The sequence below is a fragment of the Vigna umbellata genome, chromosome 2 (assembly GCF_029865625.1).
Source record: "Vigna umbellata cultivar VRB3 chromosome 2, Vumbellata_1.0, whole genome shotgun sequence".
NCBI classification, from domain to species: domain Eukaryota; kingdom Viridiplantae; phylum Streptophyta; class Magnoliopsida; order Fabales; family Fabaceae; genus Vigna; species Vigna umbellata.
The window spans coordinates 16504639-16525402 of NC_142166.1; positions in this window are offsets into that span (position 1 = coordinate 16504639).

The window sequence follows — 20764 nt, forward strand, 5'->3', positions numbered from 1 at the left end:
CCTCCTACTTCACTGTTGCCTTACGTGTGCACCCCTTTGTTGTGCTGGAGCTGCTGGATAATGAAGAAACATTTTGCTGCCAGCACCTCCTTCACGTCCCATGTGGCTGCTGTAACTCGTCCTTCCAGTGATGCCCTTCTTCAACCCATTCTCCTCCTCTTCAAAAACCGAGAGAGCCCAAAATACCAGTGTCCCCTTCCAGCTCGGTGCCTTTCTTTCTTCCAGCACCCCCTTTCATTCCCAAGCCGCTTCCGCGTGTGTTGATGTGTGCTTTGGGCCATAACTGTGCATGCCATCTCTGGACTTCTTCCAGCACCACGTTTCTCAAGCTACTTCCGGAAATCCTCTGCTTGCTGGACTGTGCTGGACCGTGAAGCTCCTTCACGGTGAAGCCTCCTGGACGCTACTGGATGCACCCCTCTAGTTGCCACCGTGGCTGCTTTCTTGTGGGCCGTGTGTGTGTGCAGCCTGGAGCTAGCAGCTGGACCGTGAGTGCTGCAATGTGGGCCCCTCTTCCAAAATTAATTTTCCAATGGACCTTAGCTATTACAAATTCAAGAAAAATATTTATCAACACACAGAATAGATAAATGCAGTGCAAGTTCTTCTAAGCAAACTGTGTGAATGTTTTTCCAAATGTCCCAAATTATTATCCAATAATTTCCCTATAATTAATAATGCAAATAATTAGCTCAAATAATTCAAATTAATTAAAATTTGAATTTCCGATCAAATTAAGCACAATTGGTGAAAACGGGAAAATATCGGACATTTAAGCACAATTCCCTGATTAATTCTAGCACAATAAACTAAGTGAAGTCAGTAAAATATCGACTCATCAAAATAGACCACACTTAGTCTTTTGCACTCCTGGGCAAAATCAAGACGCAAATCAAGGAATAGTTCCAAGGACATCTAGGGTATGACACAAACTTAGCACACAGAAAACAAAGACTCGCAAGGAAACAAACAAAATTTACACAGTCCTCAAGAAATCTGGACAGAGAAAAGAAGTAGACATTTCCAACACAGAATGAATCAGAGAAAGCAGATACTCATGAAATCATCCAATCAATTCAAGACATGGCAAAATGATCAATCAGCTCAAGAGGTGAATCAAAAGCAACAGAACCTCACAGATGCACTATCACTGTATCTCTCAAGTGTATAAGGTAAAGAATTTCAACTCAATGCACTCAAGAAAGCAAACAACAACAGACTTGGCAAACCTCTAATATCAACACTCAAAACATATGCATGTTCAAATCAAAAGGTCTTTTATGGGTGAAATGGGGCTAAGGACAAGGTAGGATAAATATGGATGAGAAGCTACAAACCAAAAGAAATAGAGGAGCAATGGGGAACAAGTGTAAACACAGTCAAATCACACCCAGACCTCTAATTCAATCCTCTTCTTGACTCCATTATTCACAAAATATTTTTTTTTTAAATTTTTTTTTTTTTTATTTTTCTCATTTTTCTCTATTTTTTTTTTCATCCTGTCTCTTTTCTTTTCTCTCTTTAGCACACAACTATAAGAGATGAGATATAAATCATATTTCTGAACACAAAACAAGAAGAGGAACCAACTAGCCAACTCATAAAAATCCCTAAGGAGACCACACTTGTTCCCAAAACACTTCCAAAGCTCCAAAATTTCCTAAGGTTAAGATAATCATGGTTTTTCACTTAGAGCTAGTGTATGAGCTTCAAAACAAAGAAATGAGGAAAGTATAGGCTCAAAAGGGTTTTCAAAGAATCAGAACAAGGTAAGCTTATTTGGCTAGAGAGGCTCAAAAACAAAAGTGCCCTTATCACTTCCAAACATGCATATCAATCAAGAATTATCAACAAGAGTCAAGCCAAGGCATATGTGCAAGCAATCAGCAGACATATCACACACAAGAAAGAACATAAAGTGGCTCAAATCTCACACAGGGTAATTCTGTCACAATCAATTCAACTCTCAAAAATCATAATCATCTTCCAAGCAGAGAAAAGCAAGGATTTCAAACAAATAAGTATCAATCAAGTGAAGGAAATGATAAGTCTACAACCCAAACAAAGTCCAGAAATCAAGAGAAACATGTAAAACTGTATACAAGACAAAACAAAAACTACCTAGAAAAGAAAAAAAAATTTAACCAAGAAAACAAAAACTAACGAAGAAAATTCAAAATCTCCCCCAATAGACCACACTTAAACTACACAGTGTCCTCAATGTGTCTAAGCATAAGATCAGAAATCATAACAGTCAACAGATCATGGACAAGTGCAATAAAAGTAGGGAAAGGGGGAGAAGAGAGAAAGAAAACTCCCCTGATCATGGTGGCAGTTGCCAATTTTGGACTTGTAGGGAGATGTCTTCCACCAATGGATCCAGCAAAGAAGTTTTGAGGAAGAACTGCTTCATCCTCCATATTTGATCGAGCAGGGAAATGTCTTCCACAGCTGGATCTAAGAAGAAGTGATTGTTGATGAGTGGGTTCAGCAGGTGCCTATTGATCTTGAAGCTTTTGTCAGTGTCAGCACCTTTGTTGTCCACTGTGGGTGTTTGTTGATCAAATTCATTTGTACCTCCTGCAATAGGGTTAGTGCAATGTGGTTCCAAAAGAAATGACATGCAGGGGTATACCACCCAATCCCAGTGTAACAGGCTGAACAACAGATAAACTCTCAGAACATGAATCAATTTCAAATTCAGAAACAATATCAACCACAGATTCAGATTCATGTTCAGTGCATGGAGAATAAACATACGAATTTGATATCAAAAATTGATTCTCATCATGCAGAGAGGAAGAATTAAAAACAGACTCATCAATAATACAATCATCAACATACCTATCAACAACATATTCATCAACAGCATAGTCAAAATTAGGTATGTTTACCTCCACTTCCTTGAAGATTGGTAGACTGTGGGGAAATGAAGGTGGTCTACCTGGTTCAGAATTACTGCTTATTTCTGTCTGTTCCTTAAGATCTTTATCAGTCTCCTCAGATGCAAGAGTAAGGACATCTGAAGGTGGGAAAGTAGGTTGCACAGTGGTAAGCTCATAACTCTGCTCCCCATCTCCTATGTGGATGCCACCATCATCATCTGGAATCCAAACACTCTGAAATGATGACTCTGAATCTTGAGACTGTTCCTCAGTGAGTTGAGTGGCCATCTGCCCTATCTGATCAGTCATACTCTGAATGGCAGCTCCTATTTCTTGCTGGAACTGCATGTTCTCTTGCTGAAACTGAAGGTTCTGCATGGTTATCTGCTCCAACAACTCCTGCAATGTAGGCTCAGAAGTAGAAGGCTGAGGAGCTATTTGGGCAGGAGCATCATATTGCTGACTTTGGTATTGCTGGACTGGTGGAGGCATGAAAGTACTCTGGAATGGTGGTTCTTGATAATGATGCTGTGGAGCATTATACCATTCCAAGGTAGGGTCATTCCATCCAAGACCGTTGCTGTAACCATACTGCACAAGGGAGAATTTGCTCAGAAACTGATGCTCAAGATATCCCCAATCGGTAACGGATCTCAGAGGGAGAGAGTCTTTCCAATCCTTAGCTGCTCCTTGTAATGAATGCGGAAATGCGCTCAAGAAAATGTAATCAAGAGGGACATCTGGAGGCTTCATTGAAGAGCACATGATGTGGAGCTCCTCCAAATGTCTGTGTGGGCATTCTCCTGCAAAACCATGAAACTTAGGCAGCAAATGTATCAGTCCAGGGGTGAGATCGCAATGAAGATCATCCTCCTTAAGTGAAACCGGCTCACAAAGAGCACTCTCAGAAATTAGAGGATGAGTCGTATTGTTCTCAACATAGAAATCAGCAGAATATGAATTACAATCAGAGTAACATGCAGAAGGAGAATCATAATCAGAGGCACTAGCAAAACAAGCAGTATTCACGAAATCAAAATAGGTAGACATGGAAAAAGAAGAATACTAAAAATCACGAAACAAATAAAACACAACACATTTATACATGCAACACGCACACACAAAACAGAACATCACATCACATCACAACACAAGACAAAACACAACACACACAAACACAACAAAAAGACCTAAGACTGAACCGTTGGTCCCCGGCAACAGCGCCATTTTCAGGAGAGGGTCGCACCTCCCACAAAAGTTATGCATAAAAGAATGCAGTACAGTACTAGGAAGTGACTCCTAGGTCGTCTCTCAAGGACCAAATTTGGTTCAGTCTCGGATCAACACGTAGTGGGGGGGGGGGGGTTTGAAAGTGTTTTGGTTTGATGCGGAAAATTAAAATTAAATTAAAACTGGGAATTAAACACAACCGAACATGAATAAAAACATTAAAATGAAAATTACAACAGATAAATACCCAAACACAATTCAAGCTGTAAACATGCAACGGTGAGCTGACAAATTAAATGCGCATGGGAATAAACTTGGAAATTGTAAAACAAAATCACCACCGATTTAAGCATCAACAAAATGTAAAGAGACTTTTTTTTTAAGAGCTAAAACAAATTAAAAGACAAATCACAAGTGCTTGAACCAATTTTATAATTAAATGCACACGGCATCTGAAATGAGAAAGCAACTTTGGAGTCAAACATTCAATGCAAAGCGTTGGAATAAAATTGGAATGCATAAATTTAACACTTGCAATTAATACTATTAAAATGCTATTGACTGAACTAGAAATGCTATTAAAATGCTGGCGTAAAAATGAGAATGCATGAGCAGTAAAATGATGGCACTGTTCATCTAAATCAACGTGAATCTCTAAAGGAGAAATATCACTCCATGTAGCAGCGTTGGAATTCATTTCTTTTCAGATGAAATCAGCACCTCATTAAATGCTGAACGTGATCTCTCCCTGCCACCAAGCATAAAGCTTCTCCAGCAAAAAATGAAAAGGGCCGTGTGCTTCCACACACTTCACCTACCAGCTTGCTTCATTCTCAAAATAAAGTGACCATGAGTAAATCAGCAAATAGAAGTAAAAATCAGCTCTTAATTCATCATCCAAAAACAGCGTTCCAGTCAAGAAATAAAAGACTTCAATCAAAGTGCATAAAAACTGAAAAACCCAGAGTGTTGTTCTTCCCTTCTATAAATTGTAATAGCGTGAATACACCTCCCAGTTTTTACATTTTTTTCAGAAACGTTCCAAGCACAAGCCTAAGAAAAACATAAAAAACTCAGAGAATGGCCAGTGGCGGCTCCCTCATGAAGCGTGATACCCTCCTCTAGGCCGAGACCCCTTTTTTTTTTTAAAAGTGAAAGATCTGTGTTGTAGGTCTTCTCGTGTGCCTGCAGCTCCAGGGTCATGTGCTTTTTAATTTGCTGGCTGCACCTCCTACTTCACTGTTGCCTTACGTGTGCACCCCTTTGTTGTGCTGGAGCTGCTGGATAATGAAGAAACATTTTGCTGCCAGCACCTCCTTCACGTCCCATGTGGCTGCTGTAACTCGTCCTTCCAGTGATGCCCTTCTTCAACCCATTCTCCTCCTCTTCAAAAACCGAGAGAGCCCAAAATACCAGTGTCCCCTTCCAGCTCGGTGCCTTTCTTTCTTCCAGCACCCCCTTTCATTCCCAAGCCGCTTCCGCGTGTGTTGATGTGTGCTTTGGGCCATAACTGTGCATGCCATCTCTGGACTTCTTCCAGCACCACGTTTCTCAAGCTGCTTCCGGAAATCCTCTGCTTGCTGGACTGTGCTGGACCGTGAAGCTCCTTCACGGTGAAGCCTCCTGGACGCTACTGGATGCACCCCTCTAGTTGCCACCGTGGCTGCTTTCTTGTGGGCCGTGTGTGTGTGCAGCCTGGAGCTAGCAGCTGGACCGTGAGTGCTGCAATGTGGGCCCCTCTTCCAAAATTAATTTTCCAATGGACCTTAGCTATTACAAATTCAAGAAAAATATTTATCAACACACAGAATAGATAAATGCAGTGCAAGTTCTTCTAAGCAAACTGTGTGAATGTTTTTCCAAATGTCCCAAATTATTATCCAATAATTTCCCTATAATTAATAATGCAAATAATTAGCTCAAATAATTCAAATTAATTAAAATTTGAATTTCCGATCAAATTAAGCACAATTGGTGAAAACGGGAAAATATCGGACATTTAAGCACAATTCCCTGATTAATTCTAGCACAATAAACTAAGTGAAGTCAGTAAAATATCGACTCATCAAAATAGACCACACTTAGTCTTTTGCACTCCTGGGCAAAATCAAGACGCAAATCAAGGAATAGTTCCAAGGACATCTAGGGTATGACACAAACTTAGCACACAGAAAACAAAGACTCGCAAGGAAACAAACAAAATTTACACAGTCCTCAAGAAATCTGGACAGAGAAAAGAAGTAGACATTTCCAACACAGAATGAATCAGAGAAAGCAGATACTCATGAAATCATCCAATCAATTCAAGACATGGCAAAATGATCAATCAGCTCAAGAGGTGAATCAAAAGCAACAGAACCTCACAGATGCACTATCACTGTATCTCTCAAGTGTATAAGGTAAAGAATTTCAACTCAATGCACTCAAGAAAGCAAACAACAACAGACTTGGCAAACCTCTAATATCAACACTCAAAACATATGCATGTTCAAATCAAAAGGTCTTTTATGGGTGAAATGGGGCTAAGGACAAGGTAGGATAAATATGGATGAGAAGCTACAAACCAAAAGAAATAGAGGAGCAATGGGGAACAAGTGTAAACACAGTCAAATCACACCCAGACCTCTAATTCAATCCTCTTCTTGACTCCATTATTCACAAAATATTTTTTTTTAAATTTTTTTTTTTTTTATTTTTCTCATTTTTCTCTATTTTTTTTTCATCCTGTCTCTTTTCTTTTCTCTCTTTAGCACACAACTATAAGAGATGAGATATAAATCATATTTCTGAACACAAAACAAGAAGAGGAACCAACTAGCCAACTCATAAAAATCCCTAAGGAGACCACACTTGTTCCCAAAACACTTCCAAAGCTCCAAAATTTCCTAAGGTTAAGGTAATCATGGTTTTTCACTTAGAGCTAGTGTATGAGCTTCAAAACAAAGAAATGAGGAAAGTATAGGCTCAAAAGGGTTTTCAAAGAATCAGAACAAGGTAAGCTTATTTGGCTAGAGAGGCTCAAAAACAAAAGTGCCCTTATCACTTCCAAACATGCATATCAATCAAGAATTATCAACAAGAGTCAAGCCAAGGCATATGTGCAAGCAATCAGGAGACATATCACACACAAGAAAGAACATAAAGTGGCTCAAATCTCACACAGGGTAATTCTGTCACAATCAATTCAACTCTCAAAAATCATAATCATCTTCCAAGCAGAGAAAAGCAAGGATTTCAAACAAATAAGTATCAATCAAGTGAAGGAAATGATAAGTCTACAACCCAAACAAAGTCCAGAAATCAAGAGAAACATGTAAAACTGTATACAAGACAAAACAAAAACTACCTAGAAAAGAAAAAAAAATTTAACCAAGAAAACAAAAACTAACGAAGAAAATTCAAAATCTCCCCCAATAGACCACACTTAAACTACACAGTGTCCTCAATGTGTCTAAGCATAAGATCAGAAATCATAACAGTCAACAGATCATGGACAAGTGCAATAAAAGTAGGGAAAGGGGGAGAAGAGAGAAAGAAAACTCCCCTGATCATGGTGGCAGTTGCCAATTTTGGACTTGTAGGGAGATGTCTTCCACCAATGGATCCAGCAAAGAAGTTTTGAGGAAGAACTGCTTCATCCTCCATATTTGATCGAGCAGGGAAATGTCTTCCACAGCTGGATCTAAGAAGAAGTGATTGTTGATGAGTGGGTTCAGCAGGTGCCTATTGATCTTGAAGCTTTTGTCAGTGTCAGCACCTTTGTTGTCCACTGTGGGTGTTTGTTGATCAAATTCATTTGTACCTCCTGCAATAGGGTTAGTGCAATGTGGTTCCAAAAGAAATGACATGCAGGGGTATACCACCCAATCCCAGTGTAACAGGCTGAACAACAGATAAACTCTCAGAACATGAATCAATTTCAAATTCAGAAACAATATCAACCACAGATTCAGATTCATGTTCAGTGCATGGAGAATAAACATACGAATTTGATATCAAAAATTGATTCTCATCATGCAGAGAGGAAGAATTAAAAACAGACTCATCAATAATACAATCATCAACATACCTATCAACAACATATTCATCAACAGCATAGTCAAAATTAGGTATGTTTACCTCCACTTCCTTGAAGATTGGTAGACTGTGGGGAAATGAAGGTGGTCTACCTGGTTCAGAATTACTGCTTATTTCTGTCTGTTCCTTAAGATCTTTATCAGTCTCCTCAGATGCAAGAGTAAGGACATCTGAAGGTGGGAAAGTAGGTTGCACAGTGGTAAGCTCATAACTCTGCTCCCCATCTCCTATGTGGATGCCACCATCATCATCTGGAATCCAAACACTCTGAAATGATGACTCTGAATCTTGAGACTGTTCCTCAGTGAGTTGAGTGGCCATCTGCCCTATCTGATCAGTCATACTCTGAATGGCAGCTCCTATTTCTTGCTGGAACTGCATGTTCTCTTGCTGAAACTGAAGGTTCTGCATGGTCATCTGCTCCAACAACTCCTGCAATGTAGGCTCAGAAGTAGAAGGCTGAGGAGCTATTTGGGCAGGAGCATCATATTGCTGACTTTGGTATTGCTGGACTGGTGGAGGCATGAAAGTACTCTGGAATGGTGGTTCTTGATAATGATGCTGTGGAGCATTATACCATTCCAAGGTAGGGTCATTCCATCCAAGACCGTTGCTGTAACCATACTGCACAAGGGAGAATTTGCTCAGAAACTGATGCTCAAGATATCCCCAATCGGTAACGGATCTCAGAGGGAGAGAGTCTTTCCAATCCTTAGCTGCTCCTTGTAATGAATGCGGAAATGCGCTCAAGAAAATGTAATCAAGAGGGACATCTGGAGGCTTCATTGAAGAGCACATGATGTGGAGCTCCTCCAAATGTCTGTGTGGGCATTCTCCTGCAAAACCATGAAACTTAGGCAGCAAATGTATCAGTCCAGGGGTGAGATCGCAATGAAGATCATCCTCCTTAAGTGAAACCGGCTCACAAAGAGCACTCTCAGAAATTAGAGGATGAGTCGTATTGTTCTCAACATAGAAATCAGCAGAATATGAATTACAATCAGAGTAACATGCAGAAGGAGAATCATAATCAGAGGCACTAGCAAAACAAGCAGTATTCACGAAATCAAAATAGGTAGACATGGAAAAAGAAGAATACTAAAAATCACGAAACAAATAAAACACAACACATTTATACATGCAACACGCACACACAAAACAGAACATCACATCACATCACAACACAAGACAAAACACAACACACACAAACACAACAAAAAGACCTAAGACTGAACCGTTGGTCCCCGGCAACAGCGCCATTTTCAGGAGAGGGTCGCACCTCCCACAAAAGTTATGCATAAAAGAATGCAGTACAGTACTAGGAAGTGACTCCTAGGTCGTCTCTCAAGGACCAAATTTGGTTCAGTCTCGGATCAACACGTAGTGGGGGGGGGGGGGGTTTGAAAGTGTTTTGGTTTGATGCGGAAAATTAAAATTAAATTAAAACTGGGAATTAAACACAACCGAACATGAATAAAAACATTAAAATGAAAATTACAACAGATAAATACCCAAACACAATTCAAGCTGTAAACATGCAACGGTGAGCTGACAAATTAAATGCGCATGGGAATAAACTTGGAAATTGTAAAACAAAATCACCACCGATTTAAGCATCAACAAAATGTAAAGAGACTTTTTTTTTAAGAGCTAAAACAAATTAAAAGACAAATCACAAGTGCTTGAACCAATTTTATAATTAAATGCACACGGCATCTGAAATGAGAAAGCAACTTTGGAGTCAAACATTCAATGCAAAGCGTTGGAATAAAATTGGAATGCATAAATTTAACACTTGCAATTAATACTATTAAAATGCTATTGACTGAACTAGAAATGCTATTAAAATGCTGGCGTAAAAATGAGAATGCATGAGCAGTAAAATGATGGCACTGTTCATCCAAATCAACGTGAATCTCTAAAGGAGAAATATCACTCCATGTAGCAGCGTTGGAATTCATTTCTTTTCAGATGAAATCAGCGCCTCATTAAATGCTGAACGTGATCTCTCCCTGCCACCAAGCATAAAGCTTCTCCAGCAAAAAATGAAAAGGGCCGTGTGCTTCCACACACTTCACCTACCAGCTTGCTTCATTCTCAAAATAAAGTGACCATGAGTAAATCAGCAAATAGAAGTAAAAATCAGCTCTTAATTCATCATCCAAAAACAGCGTTCCAGTCAAGAAATAAAAGACTTCAATCAAAGTGCATAAAAACTGAAAAACCCAGAGTGTTGTTCTTCCCTTCTATAAATTGTAATAGCGTGAATACACCTCCCAGTTTTTACATTTTTTTCAGAAACGTTCCAAGCACAAGCCTAAGAAAAACATAAAAAACTCAGAGAATGGCCAGTGGCGGCTCCCTCATGAAGCGTGATACCCTCCTCTAGGCCGAGACCCCTTTTTTTTTTTAAAAGTGAAAGATCTGTGTTGTAGGTCTTCTCGTGTGCCTGCAGCTCCAGGGTCATGTGCTTTTTAATTTGCTGGCTGCACCTCCTACTTCACTGTTGCCTTACGTGTGCACCCCTTTGTTGTGCTGGAGCTGCTGGATAATGAAGAAACATTTTGCTGCCAGCACCTCCTTCACGTCCCATGTGGCTGCTGTAACTCGTCCTTCCAGTGATGCCCTTCTTCAACCCATTCTCCTCCTCTTCAAAAACCGAGAGAGCCCAAAATACCAGAGTCCCCTTCCAGCTCGGTGCCTTTCTTTCTTCCAGCACCCCCTTTCATTCCCAAGCCGCTTCCGCGTGTGTTGATGTGTGCTTTGGGCCATAACTGTGCATGTGATGGACAAATTTGTAAGCACCAAAATATGATGTCACAAACTTGTTTCACAATCGGCAAGTATGACCGAATCGTTTCAAGTAATAAACTTGGTAAGACCAAGTATCGTTCTCCCAAAGGACTCACGGCCTAGTTTAGTTATGTGATTTGTTGATTAGCTAAGACTTAAGAACACAATAATTGAAGTTTAATATGCAAAGACGAAAATTAAATATGTATGCATGAATTGATCAATGACAAAGACAAAAGATAAACACTTTCAAGGAAATATATGAATGAATATGTTGTTGGGGGTCAATTTCATCTCATCCACTCTCATATATTTTAGGAATTCAACATTCAAATCATCATTGTTAATGCCACTCTCTAATGTACCATTCTAGATGGCTTCTCCCTAATCAAATAGTTCATACAATTCCTAGCATTCCTAATGATTAGTTCATTAGTGCAGGAGCTTAAAGGCAACCAATATAATATTGTCAGTATAATATTGGGAGAAATTCCCCAGATCTAGATTTCCCCGTACGTGTCCGTATCAACAAAACCAATAATCATGCATTAGAATGAGTTAAACAATGCAAGCATTGAGCAAAGAGGAAAAACCCTAACTAATGATGAAAGAAAGCATATGTCTTAATTCAAAGATGTACTCAACAAATCCATATATGAGAGCTTCAAGAGATTACTTTGACTCCCCAACAAACATACAAGGTTTAGTTCACCATATTCATGGTGAACCTAGATGAATTACAATGAAAGTATGAAAGAATAAACCCAATAAAGGTGAAGAGGTAGCCTGAGCATCCAAGATCCTCCTTCAAAGGGGTGAAAGAGAGAGTGTTTGCCTCGTTTCTGCCAAAGATGCCTAACTATAGGACGTGCAAGCCCTTATATACTAATCTAGAGTTATAAAAGATTACAAAAGTCCAAGCCCAAAAAGTGCCGCTCAGCGGTATTTACCGCTCAGCGGTGATTGCGCGTCTTCTTTCTTCCCCTCAGCGGCCATTTTGCCCCTCAGCGGTTCCAACGTCACCTCTTGAGTGCCGCTCAGCGGTAGTTTGCCGCTGAGCGGTGCCTTCGACTTCTCCTTTTTGCACTCTTTCTTGTCTTTTCTAATGTCCTCTCTCTTATTCTTCACTTCTTTCACCAAATTCACCTCAAAACCTGCACAAGAACACTTAAATCAAGCATAAACCTGTCCAGCTCTCTTATTTCTGAAAATATAAACAAAAGGCATGATTTCAAGCTAGTTTCTAAGTCTAAAGGTTGCTTTTAGTATCAACTTTAAGCATGAAAATAACAGTTTTTCAACTGTTATCACAACCCCAAACTTAGAACTTTGCTTGTCCTCAAGCAAATAAAATGTAACTCCATCTCCAACCAATTCATATGATGGTTCACTCATTCAAAATCCTCTTTTCAAGATAAGTAATAACTTCACTCAAACTTAAGACCAAGAGTTCAATCAAGATGTGCACATGCTTTAGTGTTCACAAAGTCATTTAAATTCCAACAAATGCTATTTTTCATGAATGATCAATCAATTAAGCATGGATGTTCATGTGCTTATGGAATATTTCCTCTCTAGGTAAAGTGTTTCACTCAACACACAAGTGTATAAGAGGTAAAGTGTTTCACTCATTCACTCCACTATCACAATGTCACATGAATCAACTTTGCCTTTCATTTAACCACAATCAAATACATTCACAAGCATGCATCATCACAAGGACTTTTCAATGGCTTATAATGTGGCTGGGCTAACAAGAAAATTGGTTTTTCTGGATCACAAAATCCTTGAGTTAAGAGAATCATAACAACACAATCTTCTTATTCATTCCCAACTTTCTTTTGCCTTTGCTTTTGCATTTGCATTGAGCTTTGCTTCTTTTTCTTTTCTTTTCTTTGCATATTCTTACTTTTTAGCTCTTAGCTCAATGCTTTTTCCTTTTTCATGTTTCCCCAATAACCCCAAACTTGAACATTTAACAATACCACACAAGATCTTCTACTTAACTCAAGGTAAAGATTTTCAATCAAGGGTGTTCAGTGTATATTTAAGGCTAAGGGTTCAAAGGATAGAACACAACGTGTTCTCTTTTAGAAGGCTAACTTTATGAATTTGGCCAATAAAAAGGGTTTCAAAAACACGGCCTTTGATCATATGATGCAAAACAAGCAATTGATTCAATCATAGAAAACCTGGGCAAAGTCATTCATGCTTTCAAAGTAACAGCGTTCAACAATAACAACTCTGGAGCTCAAAACCTCACATATAAGCTCATTCACATTTGACATGCACATCCTGCTTAATTTCACAATCACAATCATGATATTATGCATTTGTTCACAAAGCTTGTGAATCACCTGTATAAGCATTTTAATGTGCACATCATCTCAACATCAATCAATCAATAAGCATCATCAAGCATTACTTATCACACAATCACAGTTAATAGCAAACCATCATAACAAACCAGGTGTTCAATAGAGTACATCAAACCCTAATCTAAAAACAAAAACAAATAAGTTCAGAAAACTTAAACCACAAAAGCATAATCATATGATAGCATTCATCAGTAAATGCTATCTCAGCTCCTCATCAGTCCGAGCTCTCTGTATCTTCCTCTTCCTCTTCATCATCATCTTCATCAAATGCATCCTCCTCCTCAGCTTCATCTTCATCCATGTCTCGGGCTGAAGCTTCAGCTGCTTCAGCTCCTCCATGCCATGGTTCTTCTGGCCAAGCTACCACATTATGGAATTCATCCATAGTCCACCTGTGTGTTGGAGGGGTATCATACATCCCCACTATCATCTCAGCCGTGGCCACCTGCCCTCTGTGGATGGACTGCAACTGAGCACCTATAAGAGACATATACATGTCCCTCATCTGGAATGGTTCTGCCTCATGAGTATCAGCAGAAGTCCTGCTCTGTGCTGGCCTTCTCTCTCTACGAGCCTGGCGTGGTGGCACTGGCTGGGCTGCCTCCTCAACTCCACAGTACTGTCTGTAATAGGCCTCATCTATAGCTTTTCTTGGCCTCTCAAATGGTGGAACAGAAGTGTCCACCCCAGCTAGCTTGCAAAGGTGAGTGATCAAAGAAGGATGTCCCAGTGGTGCTTTGTTGTTTGAGGTGTTAGCACACACACTAATCTCATCAGCTATCACCTGCCCAATATTAACATTCAAGTTTCTGATAGCACAGTAGATGAAGAGTGCCCTGCTGAGAGTAATATCTGACACATGTGAACATGGCTGAATGTTGGCATGAGAAAATGTCATCCAATACTTTGCAAGAGGAGTCAAATCTGTCCTCCTAATATTAACCACTGAGCCAGATCTATTCCTTTGGAAGTGTCCTCCAGGTATGCACAATACTCTCTCAACATCCTCAAAGTCAGCACCTTCCTCCATGCTGATAGCATGGCCTCTAACATAGCCCAATTCTCTCCATTAGAAGTCTCCTGTCCTGAACCACCCTAAAGTGCTTCTCATGTTTCCTAGAGAAGAACCTGCCATTATGGGGCTGCTCTGGTTCCTTTTCCTTTCTCTTGGTTGCCATGGTTTTCAATCTCTTTCCTGAAGAGGATGTCATTCCTGCATTCAAACATAAATCCAAAACCACAGAACATGATGTTAATCATTAGTAAACACAAAACAAAACTCCTTTTGAAGCTAAACCACCGCTGAGGGCCAGAATTTCCCCTCAGCGCCACCAGTGCCACATTCAAACACGCAACAAACCAAAAAAAACAAATCTGGCAGAGTGCCGCTCAGCGGTAAATGCCGCTCAGCGGTGATCTGCAGATTTTTGCAAATCTCGTTTTTAAACTGTCCTAACTCCACCCAAATGCAATTTTCAGTTTTCCAGTTCATAATCAAGCAGTTTAATCGGTTCAAACATCAAATATATCATCAAATCATGCATAGAAATCAAAACCCCTAAATATTCATGCTTTGACAATCACAGTCAATTTCAAGAACCCTAGAATGAACAAAATGCATTTTACTTACTTGGGTGGAGATGCTAGATGATATGAGAATGCTTCCAAACTAGAATGCTCTCTTCCAACCCCAAACTTTGATAGCACACTAGTGTAAAAGTGAGTGGAAGAGAAATTTTCTAAAGAGGGAAGAGTAAAAAGATGTGGGAAACCTAAGAGGAGATATGTGGGAGTCTTAGTGCAGAGAAGAGCTTGAAAGAATATAAAAACGCGCAGCTTAGGGTTTAAAAATACCCCAATGGGCTCGGGTTCCGCTAAGGGGAACTTAAGCCCATCTGCGATAGTACCGCTCAGCGGTAATTGCCGCTCAGCGGCACTTTCGTGATGTGCCCTTCTCCTTCTTTTCTTGATCTACGTGCCTTCCTAGCATACCCCTCATAGGTTCCCTGCAATTCAATGTTAAAAATGCTTATGCAAATCCTAAAAATAAACAAACAGAAAACAATCAATCAACTGGGTTGCCTCCCAGGTAGCGCTTGTTTAACATCACGAGCCTGACCCAAAATCCACCAACACCCATCAGTAGGTGTTTCAAACTTACCAGCACCCATCAGTAGGTGCAAAATCTTCTCACCAACACCCATCAGTAGGTGTTACAAACTTAGTATCCTTCAGTAGATACTTAACCACCTAGCATCCTTCAGTAGATGCTAAATCCAACAAAATAATGTCCAGAATAATGTTCACAAATTACAAATTATAAAACCAAATCAAAAGTTTGTAAATCTACTGGGTTGCCTCCCAGCAAGCGCTTCTTTAACGTCACTAGCTTGACCCTGTTAAAGCTCACGTTCCATCTTCTTTATAATTGATGTAGTCCTTCCACCAACCTTTCAACTGCTTCCTTTGGACTGTTTTGGACTCTCTAGAATATGGAGACTCTATCTCTATCATCTCCTTCTCTTTAAAGCCTTTTATAACCCACAACTTGTTCTTGAGTCTTACAGGTATGCCAAGTTGGAGTTTTAATTTTTTCCAGTCTCTAGGAACTTCTTCTCCTTTTCCAATCTCTTCTACCTTGGGTGCCTGAAAATACAAACAATGGTTATCAGAAACCTCAAGATTTTTATTTTTACCTCTAGTTATGGGTGCATCTCGAAATGCAGCTTTATAACTGGCTTCTTCCTCCTTTGCTTGTGTTTCATCTTTGAAGACATCCACCACCACTCTCTCCTCTCCGTCTTGGAGAACCACTATACCTTCATTCACATCTATGATAGCCCTGGCCGTTTTCATAAACGGTCTTCCAAGTATAAAAGGTATCTTCTCGGTTTCCATCTTCATCACCACAAAGTCTGCCAAGAACTGAAGTTTGCCAACACAAACTACAATGTCTTCTGCAATCCCACATGGCTCCTTTGAAGATCCATCAGCCATTACAAGATTAACCTTTACAGGTTTTATTTCAACATGGCCAATTTGCTCCAATAGAGAATAAGGCATCAAGTTAACACTTGAGCCTAAATCAAGGAGAGCTTTCTTTACCTTTTTCTTCCCTATAATGCAAGGGATAGAAAAACTGCCTGGATCTGCTGCTTTTGGTGGGAATGATTCTTTCTTAACAGTTATACACTTTTCTTCCTCATCCTCTCTACGTCTTCTTTTTGTAGAGGTTCCTTCATCTGATTTGGTGTAAACTGCTATTTTCTGTAGAATTTGTTCCCAAGGAACTTCATTATCAACCATTTTGAATAAATCTGTGAAATCCATTGGTTTCTCCTGATTTGTTAGAAAAGGAAAAGTGTCCTTTCTTTCTTCTTCTCTTCTCTCTTCTGTTTCATCTTCTTCCAACTCAATGATCTCTTCATTTACACTCTTGACCACTTTGCACTCTTCTCTGGGGTTAACCTCAGTATTAGCCCCAAAGTTTCTGTTGGGTCTTTCTTCCAATTGCTTGGTGATCTGACCCATCTGAATCTCCAAATTCTTTATAGCAGCTTCAGTGCTCTTTTGAGAAGATTCAGTTTTCTGGATGAATTGCTGAAGAGTTTCTTCCAACCTTGTTGATCTGTCATTAAGCATAGATAATTGTTGCCACAAGGTTGGTTGCTGCTGCTGCTTATTATACTGATTAGCCTGCCCAGTTTGTCCTTGGCCAATGCTTGCATGTGGTTTCCAACCCTGATTATAATTCCCTTGACGGTATGGAAACTGATTAGCCATGAAGTTAACATCCTCCACGGCCTCCACTGGAAAAGCACACTGGCCATTTATGTGATCACCTCCACATAGTTCGCACAACTGGGTTTGTAACTGGGCAGCAGACTTCAACTCTTTAGGTAATTGAGCCAAAGTTTTTGTCAGAGTCTCTAGCTGTTGAGTTAGAATTTTATTCTGTGCTAGCAGAGCATCATGCGTTTGTAATTGTAGAACCCCTTTCTGTGGCATAGGAGCTCCTCTTTCATTGTGCAGCTCATTATCACTTGTAGCCATATTTTCAATGATTTCAGTTGCTTCCTCTGGAGTCTTCCATTTGATATTGCCTCCAGCTGAGGCATCTAGCATCATCTTGGTTTGTGAACCAAGCCCTCCAAGGAAAGTTAGGACTACTTCTTGATCTTCAAAGCCATGCGTGGGAGTTTTACGTAACAAGCTTTTATACCTATCCCATGCATGTCCAAGTGATTCTTCCATGCCCTGCTTGAATGAAGATATCTCTTGCTTTCCCTTAGTCACTTTAGATTGTGGGAAGTATTTATTCAAAAACTTTGCAACCACTGCTTCCCACTCCGTGAAACTTTCTTCTGGAAAAGAGTTCAACCAAAGCTTAGCATTGCCTCCCAATGAGAAAGGAAACAAGCTAAGTTTGATAGCTTCGTCTGGCACCCCATTAATCTTGACCGTGTTACAGATCTCATTAAATGTTGTAAGGTGCTCATATGGGCTTTCATGTGATAACCCATTAAATTGATTACTCTTTACCAGTTGAATTAATGCTGGTTTGACCTCCATGTTGGCTGCATTGACTCTAGGTCGAGCTATGCTATTGAAGTGCTGAGGTCCAGCAAGATTAGTGTAATCTGCAAGAGTTCTTCTAGCATTATTATTGTTCTCCATACTCCCTGTGCTATGAACAGAACCTTGTGGTGATGATTGTAGGAGAGTTTCAGGAGAAGGGAAAAGTTCTCTGGACGTTCTGATTCTTCTCCTCCTTCTACTCTCGTCTAGCCCTTCAAGTAGTGGTTCTGTTGTTTTCTTACTTCTAGTTCGAATTGCCTCCTGCATGCACAAGAAAACAAAAACCTAGAAAAGATTTGTTAGCACAAAAAGATATAGAAGAAAATAAAGATTGAAAAGATTTAGAAGATAGAATCAAATAAAATAGAATAAAACCTAATCTAAAAAAATAAAATCTAATCTAAAAGATAAAATAAAATAAAATCTAACCTAACCTAAAAGATAGAATAAGAATAAAATAAAATCTAACCTAAAAAGATAAAAAGATAAAATCTAATAAAATAAAATAAAATCTAATCTAAAAAGATAAAAAGATAAAATACAAAAAAAACAGAAAAATAAAAACAAAAATTCAAATTAAAGTCAAAGATAATCAATAATCACACAAATTAACCAGTTAAACCATGAATCCCCGGCAACGGCGCCAAAAACTTGATGGACAAATTTGTAAGCACCAAAATATGATGTCACAAACTTGTTTCACAATCGGCAAGTATGACCGAATCGTTTCAAGTAATAAACTTGGTAAGACCAAGTATCGTTCTCCCAAAGGACTCACGGCCTAGTTTAGTTATGTGATTTGTTGATTAGCTAAGACTTAAGAACACAATAATTGAAGTTTAATATGCAAAGACGAAAATTAAATATGTATGCATGAATTGATCAATGACAAAGACAAAAGATAAACACTTTCAAGGAAATATATGAATGAATATGTTGTTGGGGGTCAATTTCATCTCATCCACTCTCATATATTTTAGGAATTCAACATTCAAATCATCATTGTTAATGCCACTCTCTAATGTACCATTCTAGATGGCTTCTCCCTAATCAAATAGTTCATACAATTCTTAGCATTCCTAATGATTAGTTCATGAGTGCAGGAGCTTAAAGGCAACCAATATAATATTGTCAGTATAATATTGGGAGAAATTCCCCGGATCTAGATTTCCCCGTACGTGTCCGTATCAACAAAACCAATAATCATGCATTAGAATGAGTTAAACAATGCAAGCATTGAGCAAAGAGGAAAAACCCTAACTAATGATGAAAGAAAGCATATGTCTTAATTCAAAGATGTACTCAACAAATCCATATATGAGAGCTTCAAGAGATTACTTTGACTCCCCAACAAACATACAAGGTTTAGTTCACCATATTCATGGTGAACCTAGATGAATTACAATGAAAGTATGAAAGAATAAACCCAATAAAGGTGAAAAGGTAGCCTGAGCATCCAAGATCCTCCTTCAAAGGGGTGAAAGAGAGAGTGTTTGCCTCGTTTCTGCCAAAGATGCCTAACTATAGGACGTGCAAGCCCTTATATACTAATCTAGAGTTATAAAAGATTACAAAAGTCCAAGCCCAAAAAGTGCCGCTCAGCGGTATTTACCGCTCAGCGGTGATTGCGCGTCTTCTTTCTTCCCCTCAGCGGCCATTTTGCCCCTCAGCGGTTCCAACGTCACCTCTTGAGTGCCGCTCAGCGGTAGTTTGCCGCTGAGCGGTGCCTTCGACTTCTCCTTTTTGCACTCTTTCTTGTCTTTTCTAATGTCCTCTCTCTTATTCTTTACTTCTTTCACCAAATTCACCTCAAAACCTGCACAAGAACACTTAAATCAAGCATAAACCTGTCCAGCTCTCTTATTTCTGAAAATATAAACAAAAGGCATGATTTCAAGCTAGTTTCTAAGTCTAAAGGTTGCTTTTAGTATCAACTTTAAGCATGAAAATAACAGTTTTTCAACTGTTATCAGCATGCCATCTCTGGACTTCTTCCAGCACCACGTTTCTCAAGCTGCTTCCGGAAATCCTCTGCTTGCTGGACTGTGCTGGACCGTGAAGCTCCTTCACGGTGATGGCTCCTGGACGCTACTGGATGCACCCCTCTAGTTGCCACCGTGGCTGCTTTCTTGTGGGCCGTGTGTGTGTGCAGCCTGGAGCTAGCAGCTGGACCGTGAGTGCTGCAATGTGGGCCCCTCTTCCAAAATTAATTTTCCAATGGACCTTAGCTATTACAAATTCAAGAAAAATATTTATCAACACACAGAATAGATAAATGCAGTGCAAGTTCTTCTAAGCAAACTGTGTGAATGTTTTTTCAAATGTCCCAAATTATTATCCAATAATTTCCCTATAATTAATAATGCAAATAATTAGCTCAAATAATTCAAATTAATTAAAATTTGAATTTCCGATCAAATTAAGCACAATTGGTGAAAACGGGAAAATATCGGACATTTAAGCACAATTCCCTGATTAATTCTAGCACAATAAACTAAGTGAAGTCAGTAAAATATCGACTCATCAGTGGTGCAGTGCGTGTTGTGCTTCTTCCAGGTGCGTATTCGAATAAACCTTGAAATAAAACCTAAAATAAAACTTTTAAACGGAGGTGACATCCTTCAACGGATGTCAACATCCGTTTAAGGTAAAACGGATGTCGACATCCGTTTTTCCTTAAACGGATGTTGACACCCGTTGAAGGATGTCACCTCCGTTTAAAGGTTACGTTTTTTTATTTTAGGGTTTGTTTTATTAGGGGACATCCGTTGAAGGATGTCACCTTCGTTGATGTATACTTCCTCACGTTGGTCAATGCTCTAG